Source organism: Buteo buteo, unplaced genomic scaffold, assembly GCF_964188355.1.
Source record: "Buteo buteo unplaced genomic scaffold, bButBut1.hap1.1 HAP1_SCAFFOLD_55, whole genome shotgun sequence".
NCBI lineage: Eukaryota > Metazoa > Chordata > Aves > Accipitriformes > Accipitridae > Buteo > Buteo buteo.
In genome coordinates, this window is record NW_027439221.1 from 550,287 (window position 1) to 559,616 (window position 9,330).

The 9,330-nt window shown below is 47.0% G+C and overlaps 1 protein-coding gene across 1 annotated transcript in view; it reads left to right on the top strand.

The window, feature by feature from the left end:
- The window catches only part of LOC142027761 (A-kinase anchor protein 1, mitochondrial-like), a 312,309-nt gene that overhangs the window by 253,334 nt on the left and 49,645 nt on the right, over window positions 1-9,330 (top strand). The gene's annotated exons all lie outside the window — the stretch shown is intronic.

Below are 9,330 nucleotides of genomic sequence, written 5' to 3' on the forward strand. Positions count from 1 at the left end.
ACCTCAATGTCGAGAAGACAGCTGGTGTAGGGCTTTGGGTGGGTTTTGCTTTAGGTGTGCTTTACTTCCAAGGAGTCACTTTGCTGCACGTGCTTTTCCTTTCTAGACCTGCATTTGGAAGAGCAAAGTGGCCCTGCAGGCAGAGCAGACAAGGACCACCAGGCAGAAGCCTTGCTGCACACACCACCCGCTTCTCTGCTGGATGTCCTCAAAGAAGCTGGGGGAGACGCGGTGGTGGAGTCCGAAATGTCAGAGGTATGGCAGCTCCATCAGGGGCTACCCTCCTACCCGAGACACGGTATCCCCGTGTTTGCTGAGCTGCCAGAAACGAACTGAGTGTCACACACCCGTGTGAACCCTGTGTTCCAAAGTGAGGCCCTTGGAAGAACGGGCTAATGCAAACCAGCCAGAGGGATCTTCTCTGTAGGGCTAAGGCAGCATTTTGCCAAACAGTCGCCTGCTACTCCAGGGTGTCCCTTGCCACCTGCTGACTCTGACATTTCTGTTGTAGGCACCCGTTGCTTTGGCTCCAGCCACCCCAGGGAGCACAGTAGACTCCCTGGGATGCACAGAAGGACTAAAGAGCGTTTCAGAGGAAAGAAGGTGAAATGAGTCAGCTTTGGGTAAATCAAGAACTGATTCTAGTTGATCCTGGCTTTACCTACCTAATCATACTGTGGGATGGAAAGGTTTGCAGGCTCCCCCCAGGAGAAGGAAAACGGAAAGAAAAGAAAGAGAAAACAGGCCTGGGCAGAGGAGAAGGAATGCCAACGAGAAAAGAAAAGAAGGAAGAGAGAAGGAGATGGGGACTTAAAAGAAGCAGGAAGGTCCAGCAGGTCAGGAAGCCCAGGTGTGTACCAGGCTCTGCTGCCCATCTTTCCCAACTCTCAGCGCTGCTCCAAGTCAGTCCGACCCGCTGGCAAGGGACGGTGCTGCGCGGGGCTTGGAAATAACTCCATGGCCGCTCCCCAGGGGCTCCCCATCGAGCCCTGCTGCGTGGCACAGGGGCCCTGTGCATCTGTGCACGCATGCAGGTCTCCAAGTGCATTACCCGTGGGGATAAGGTGCCAGAGCCATCCCCTGGTTGATGCCAGCCATAGCTCTCTCTTCTGGGCTATGAACAATTCCTCGTCAACGGTGTTCCCCAAAGAAAGGGGAACCAAGTCATGCCTATTCCTGCCTTCATGGGTTTATCAGTGCTCTCTGACTCTGTCGTTGTAGGTGCCGTTTCCCTGTTACGGGCTGAAGCCCTGTGACTCCCGGGCCCGCCCCCCGCCGCAGTTGATGTTTGCAATAAAAGGATCTTTTCTCTCTTCTGAGTGTGTCTGCCATACGATATTCTGGACTAGGTAGATGGGGTTTTGTGGTGAGTCCTCGGGGAGGAGTCTGGGATCTTGCCTTGTCCCAGCATCCTTTCCCGCAGGCATCAGGGTTGAGTTCAGGTGCTTTAGGAGTGAAACCAAAGCACAGACTCACACAGGAGGGTGGAGGTTGGAAGGGACCTGTAGAGTTCCTCTGGTCCAACCCGCCTGCTCAAGCAGGCTCACCTAGAGCAGCTTGCCCTGGACAACGTGCCCTTGGGTTTTGAACATCGCCAAGGACGGAGACTCCGCAAACTCCCTGGGCAACCTGTGCCAGTGTTTGACCACCCAGACAGGAAAAAGTTGTTTTCTCATGTGCAGCTGGAGCATATCATGTGTTTTCATTTGTGCCTGTTGCCTCTGGTGCTCTCAGTGGGCACTCTTGAGAAGAGCCTGGCTCCCTCGTCTTCATTCCCTCCCAGCAGATTTAGAGAGATAGATAGATAGCTAAGACACCCCCCCACACACCCCCAGGCTTTCTCTTCTCCCCACGGAAGTGTGCCAGCTTAAAAGCAGCAGGGAAAAGTCGGCTTCCTTGAGGCTCCTTGTTTTGCAGGTGACCTGGAGACGTGAGGTTCCCCTGCCAAGCTGGCCCAGGGAAGAGAGGCGGAGGGCTGGAGGGCACAGCTGGACTCCTGCTCCTGCAACAGCAGGGACTCGCTGGCCAGAAATGGCCCCGAGGACCCCGGCAAGGGGCTGTGCTCAGTGCTGCAGAGGAAGGCGAACCCCCCCGGGACCTGTGCCAATCTGCCCGGGGGAAAAACTCCTTCCTGAGCCCAGCCCTGGTGCCCCGAGCAGGGTCCGGGGAGCTCCTGCGGGGGAGCGCGTTTGGGGTCGGCAGCCAGGGACCTAGAGAGTGGTTTTATGAGTGTGAGTGAATTTGCTTTTGCAATGAGATGTGTACAGGCATTGCCAGGGCCTGGCTTTACTCTGGAAGTGACTGTTGTTAGCTGCTGCAGAATTGAAGAGACTGTGCTATGAACACCACGCCAATTAGGCTGTCTCCAGACCTGAAGCTGCATTAAATCTCGTGCCACACTAGTCTCCTTTTTCCTTTGGAGAAGTAGGCCGAGTCTTTGAAATTCTGCCACATGACTTTATTTTGGGATGAATTGAAATGCAGTTGTTTCTTTAGCTTTGCTTATTAGCATTCTGCTGGAATAGTGTCAGATCCAGGAGGATTAACCTTCCTCCTTGTTTTGTTCTCTGAGTTGATTTTGGAGAGGAAGGCGTGTTGTCTGTCTTGTGGTGTCGTGTGGTGTTCAGAAGATGCTTGAAACGTTGCTCTTGTCTGTGACCGAGCTCTTTCCCTCAGCGTAATCCCTTTGGACAGCACTGCCAGTAGTGTGCGTACGTTTCTGAGCAGCCTGCAGGTGTTTGATCTCCCGATGGTAGAGAGAGCACTGCATTTGTTTGAGTTTGGCAGCCTGTCATCGCGCCTTGCTTTCTTCCATTCTTTCCACCCTCTTCCCCTCATCGCCGCTTCAGCGTCCCTTCCTGAATCGTACTTTTGTGTCCCTGCTGATTCCTGAAGACTTCATGACCACAGCGTAAGTCTTGGGTGGGTGATATCTGTCCTTCTGCTGTGGCGCGCTGTGTAACTCCTTTCATTAACTTCTTCCATATTAAGCAAGGAGAGGGCCTTTCTGAAGAGGAAGGAAAGTTCTCATCTCTGACCGAGTTCTGGCTGGGGCCCCTGAATGTGGAGGATATGAGAGTGGCTGCCTGCCAGACCATATACCAGCGAATACTTGCATGCCGTAATTCCTTACACTCCACCCTATTTCCTTATTTCCAAGTGACACTTGTGCGACATTTGTTTACTTCTTAATGGGTTCAGCTTTTCTTTGAGACCTTCTCTCTCCCTGTGCATTGTATTGTGGGCCGATACCTGGCAATGAACAACTTTTGAGAAGCTGGCTTACAAAAGATGTCGTTAATAGGTGCGAACACAGTTTGATGCAGGCAGTACCCAACTCCCAGCATCACAGGGCCTAGCTCCAATGCTGTGAAGGCCCGTTCCTCTGCAGGTTTGCACTGTGGAGGGGATTGAGAGACACGTCCTGCCGGTTCCTTCTTTTAGTCCCTTGAGCAGAATGGCATTGCGATAGGCTGGAAGAGAGAGGTGCTGGTTTGAGGGCACCTTGTCAAAAACCCCAGTCCTAAAGGTTAGTGAGGACTGACTGAAAAGATCTGATCTCTCATCCTTTGTATCCTCAGATGCACAAAATACAAATGGGCAGAAAATTGAAAAGGAACAGTCCTTGTGGAAGACTGGATGTTTTTTAAGAACAATAAACTGGGAATTCATCTGCCTGCTAAGTATTTTCTCTGTGCAATGGGAATGATGTTTTGTTGTTGTTTAAACTCTTACAAGGAACGTAGCTCTGTTGCTTTTTGGCTGGGGTGGGACTAACTCTCTGTTTGTTTCACAGCGGTCTGGATCTCGACACCACTGAAAGTGCTGTCAAGGAGTTAGAGGTAGGAGATGAAGCAGGTCCACGGGAGCTTAGCTGAATGTTAGGCTGAGCAAATCTTTTGTTTGTTATGGGACGGAGGACGTTTTGTCAAATGCAGCATTTCAAGTGCGAGTAATGGGGAACTTCTCTAGAGAGTACGAGGGTGAAAAAAATGACGTAAATGAAAAGTGTCATCAACAGGCAGCATTAGCGCGAGTAATGCTTTTATCAGAAATACTTCAAAGAAGCTACTGCCTGTTGAAATTGGACAAATGAAAACTCCTATTTGTGGAGCTCGTTGCACTCCGTGCCTTGCTGGTTCCTGTTCAGATTCGTTCTGCAGTAGCACTTTCCCGTGGTTTCGCTCTCAGCCCCAGACCTGACCACTGCTTTGAACTTCTCAGGCTTGACTAGCTGTCAGACCCTCCTAGTTTTTCAGGAGCTGTGGCAGTACTGGTGAGCTAGCTTGATAGCAGCTAATCTAATGCTCAATTGCATGTGCTTTCCTCATAGCTGTGGGAGCCAGGGGACGTTCTTTTAATGACGCCATTACTTTGTGGCCAAGCTCGGTGACAGCTGATGAGTTCTGTTGTTGTCATCTTCTTCCTGAGACAGAAGAAAGCCCCTGCCATTCCCGAGGAAATGAGACCAATATACTGCCTGCTTAAAAATGCTCCTGTTAGTTAAGTTTAAACAAATCTTCAGAGTACAGTAGTAGCATTGTAAATAGTATTGAAGAAAGTGTGCTGATCTTAACTGATACAGAAAATTATTGGTTCTTTTTTTTTTTTCTTTTTCACTTTTGAAAATACTGAAAGGTATTCCTAGAAAAAGTTTCCCCTTTATAAAGCAGGAGTTTGTTGGAGCTGAATTACAGTTCCTTTGTAACTGAATTGGGTCAATATTCTGAAAAAGGGGAATATGTTTATTTTTGAAACAGGTCAATAGTGCATGTGTTGTGCTGGCAAGGAGGAGGCTTCTTAAATGTAGAACTTCTTAAATTTAAAAGCACACCTCCACTCTCCATAGTAATGCTTCCATGTTAATTCAGGGTTAAGATATTCATTCACTTCAGTTTCTGTGAATCTGTTAGGGCAGCATGCTCTGAGGTGATGGGAGGGAGCAGGGGGAAGAAGGGGAAGAGGAAAAGCAAAATATCTGGAACCTGCTCTTCCATGACTCCTGCAAACTGCAATGTTATTTTTTTCCCAAGCCTGAAAACTGTACTTGACAGTGGAATTGTGGCTATCTTGTTAATATTCTTCCTTCCTTTCTTATTTTGGCCTCTCCAGGAAGCAATTCGAGTAATCCTCGGAAATCTTGATGATTTACATCCATTTTCTACAGACCACTTCACTATCTTTCTGTGTACCCTTTCTTTCCTACTTGTAAAAGAAAAGATCCAATGACTTGTATCTGTTGGGCATTGCTTAATTTGACATTCCTGCCTAGTAGTGCGCAGATCTTTAGCTGGAGTACGAGTCCTTTGAGCTTTGCAGTTTTACACTAGCTGAAGATCCTCCTCAGTTGTTGCCTTCACCAGAGAACTGATGTACGTAAAAAGAATGTTTTGCAGTGTTTTCAGATGGCCACCCCTGCGTTCCAAATCTGATTTAGCCAGAGAAAACAAACGTGTATATGTAAAGTCCCAGGAAGCCCACGTAATGCGATTGCAAGGAAAGCTAGTGCGTTGTTTCAAAAGGTTAATAAAACGTAAAGCGCTCCTTACAGGCGCAGCAGTGTTGGCCCACTAGTAGAGAAGACCGCAGTAGTTTTCTTGTAAGGTACATTAGGATTAAACATTGTAGTTGCTGTAGTGTAAAGGGTTAAGAAGAAGTTACTCTCCTGAGGCTGTTGTTGCAGAGAAAAGTAAGTTAGTTGAAGGAGAAGCCTTTTCAGTCCTAAGGTGTGTCAGTTTGTGAATCGGATCAGGCCCTTTGGCATCATCACCTCCCGTGATTCCGAGTGCCCAGGAGTAATGAACACCCACGTGTTTCCGCCTCCAAGGCATTCCCTTCCAGTCTCGGCAGACTGCGTTATTGCCACCCCTGGTCCTAGCAGGCAAGAACGAGATCATCCTCTTTCCCTGTCAGAAGCTGGTATGTATGAGAGCAACTTATTCCTCTTACTGCCAGGAAGAGAAAGTAGCCCAGAGCATTGTCAGAGAGGAGGCACCCAAACAAACGAAGCCTCGTTGTTGGTTTGCTTCGCTAAAGCGCAGCCAGTTTTGCCTGCGTGCTTGAGGAGGGTTTGATTCCCGAGCTTGTATTTCTAGAACTGGGAAGTCCATCCACCTGCTCAGCCAGCACCGGGCCCTGCGGAGAACTGCAAGCTCAGAGGCCTGACGTGATGAGTTGTCCTGCAATCTGTGTGTCGGGCTCCTCGCTGTAGCATACCTCTTAGTTAATCACCAGCTGTGGGAGTCCTTGAAGCCAAACTCAAACGAACAATTTCATCCCTTAAAGGAACTGATTGCGTCAGCGTTTCATCTAGGCAAATCTTGGGCTCCATCTCTGGTCCTCAGGATGTTAGTTTCTGCTAGCAAATGGAGTAAAAGTATTCATGTTACCTGTTTCTTCCTGAGATCAGAGGCACGTAAGGAGACTGCTGCCTGGCGTCACCCATTCTTGCACGCATGAGCTCCTAGGTGTGCGAACTGCACCCCCAGGAAGGAACGTCTGTAACTGTGGCGTTTGTCATGTCAATTATCTTTTGTCCTCCCATTTTGAACTGTGAAGTGAATGTAATGACGCTACTCCTGTGAATCCTAGTCCTTTTCAGTTTTTAAAAAAATTACTTTTTAGTTAGGAAAGCTGATGAGGTTTTATTCACAGGGTTGGGAGCGCCTGGCATGTTGTTTCTTGCGGGAAGATGTCAGGACTGAAGCCAGATACAGTTAAGGAAAGACAATGCTATTAATGCAAGCAACTGATGGGAGAGTGTCACCTGGGTGTGTTTCTTGTAATGTGTTACTAGCGCTTTTTCACCAAGTTCATACGGACAGATTGTAGGTGCTCCCTTCTGCATATACGTTCAGTGTGGTATGACTTTTGAAGCTTTACAAGAGGACTCCTGCTCCTTTGAAATGTTAGTGCTATGTTCTTAAGTCTTATTGTTGTTCTCAGATGTCAGTAAATGGGAGAGAGTATCGAAGATGAGATTCAAACATGAGAATGTCCACCTCGTGCCTTATCCCTACATTTGCACGATGTATCTAGAACTCGGCTCTATTTCAGCACGGCGTATCTTGTGGTAATTCACTATGGTTATGTTTGGATAATGTCTGGAAACATCTATGATCTATGTCTTGCTTTTCCCTTTCCCTTCCTCCACTGTGTCTTTGAATGAGAGGGAGCAAAACTGCGTGCGGTATGGCTGTACCATGGATTTGAAATAGAGCATAGCAATGTGTTCTCTTTTGTCCTGTATTGCTTTTTTTGAAAATGTCTGGAATTTCTCTTTGCCTTTTCACCCACTGCTGACTCTTCAGCTAGTATTTTTATGAAGCAATGCCCAGTGGCTCCCAGCCTTCATTCTTGAATGTCGGTAACTAGGCTGGAGCCAGCACATATATATATGGAACATGTGTTTTTCTTCCTTATGCTTGACTACATTTGTTGACGTTGAATTTCACGCTCTTTGTTTCTGTTTTCCTAAAGAAAGAATGCATTTGTTTTTCTAAATAATGATAGTAATAATGGTAATAATGTCTTTTGTATAATTAGCAAATGTTGTCACCTCCCTAGTGTCTCATTTTCCAGGTTTTCTATGAATTCCCTGAAGAGCCTCAGGCCCCAGCTGAGACCTCTGTGGGACTCTGCATTGAACCTCCTCTGTTGTGAAAACTGAGGTTTTTTTCTTACTGTTTCCTGTTCTGATGATTGGTCCCTGGGAAAGGCTGCTGCTGGTCTGTCTTGTGAGCACTTAGTAGATATTCTGGTCTCCCTTATCAAATGGACAAGTAGTCCAAAGCAATTGTCCCCATCCCACTGGCTTGTGTTATTCACAGCCAGGAATTCTGAAAGAGCTGTATTTGCAGTTCTTCGGTTTCAAGATATCATATGCAAGTCCAGCATTGTTTCTAAGTCATTTATCTTGTTCTCAGGACGTGTGGTGCAATGCAAAAATGTACTATAAAGTTGGTTAAAGAAAGTCCAGTCACCAAATATTCACCAGATTTTACAATACCTCTGTTACAGGTAAAGAAGTAAACAAGGGCAGTGATGAGCTTTTAAGTTGCGTGTGTGGTTCTCTTTTGTGTGTTGTTTTTTTTTTTAAAAAAAAGTGATATTCCAAGTAGTCTGGAGAAGCAGAAGATATATCTAGGCAATGCTGTAGTTGTCCTGTTTCTGGGTGTCAGTCAGGCAGTGTAAGGTGGGAGTGAATTCTCACCTAGAACCATCCAAGTTGAGGGAAACCTTCCTGTCAATTCCAGCGGACTTTGAATGAAGTCCTGCCTGAGGACGTGAGAGCCGTGCTGGCTTCAGTTAAATGTGTTTTCGCCAAGTCTGAGCTGAGCTGTCAAATGGTTTCTTCGCTGTGAGAGTCTGTATGAGGTCAATAGTGCTGAATAATGAAGTAGTTTCCTAAGTGCTGCATGTGTCGAAAACAACCAAGTTAAGCTTCTTTGGAAAGTAATTGTTTAGTGAGATCTCAGGGTGGGTTTGTTTTCAATACAGGTAAGTGTCTGAAGATGGAGTGAATTAGTGAAGGTGTCCTGTCCAAATTCCCCCCGAGGAAATCCCGCTCTCTCTGCTAGCATTACGTTCCTGCTAATGATGTTCCTAGGCCCTCCTCTAAAAATGGAGCCAATAGGATGTCCTGGGAAGCAGTAGTTCTTCTTTAAAACTGTTGAGCATAATTCTCTGGATGGCCTCTCAGTGCTTACCTTCTGTTTGAATAAGGCAGCTAATCTTTTATTCCTGAGTCATTTTTTGGTTTTGGTTGTATAAGCCTGGACAATGTTGCGAAACACAGATGTATATTAAGTCTGACTTTTGTTCTAAAATAGAAAAGTCAAAATCAAATTTTATCAATACCAAGTTTGCAATGTTTTGAAGGTCAAGAGAAGAAAAGAAGTGTCAGATAGTGCTGCAGTGGAAGAAATGGTGAAGAGGAGAAGAGTGGAAGTCGGAGCGGAGGCCTCATGCCCACAGTCGGGTGTGGGCAGGTCAGTTGACTACAAAATAGTCTTCTGGGGCACATATCGATGTTTTTGATGTCTCTTGCACCTTCCTTGTATTTCATTCCTGTGTAACCCTTTGGCCCATTTGTCGTCTTCCTTCTCTTCCCTAGGTGACAGAATCTAAGCAGCATTGCCCACGTTTGGGGAAAAGTTGTCCTGTGCTTTCAGGTTCCCATGCCGTTAACTAAAGCTCTTCCCCTCTCACTCCTTTGTGTTAACGTTACCTGCAGAATCACAGCGGGATGAGAACTGGGCGGCTCAACAAAGCGGTGCACTGGCTTGCACACCTGAGGCAGGGATGACAAGGGAGGAACTGGGAAGAGTT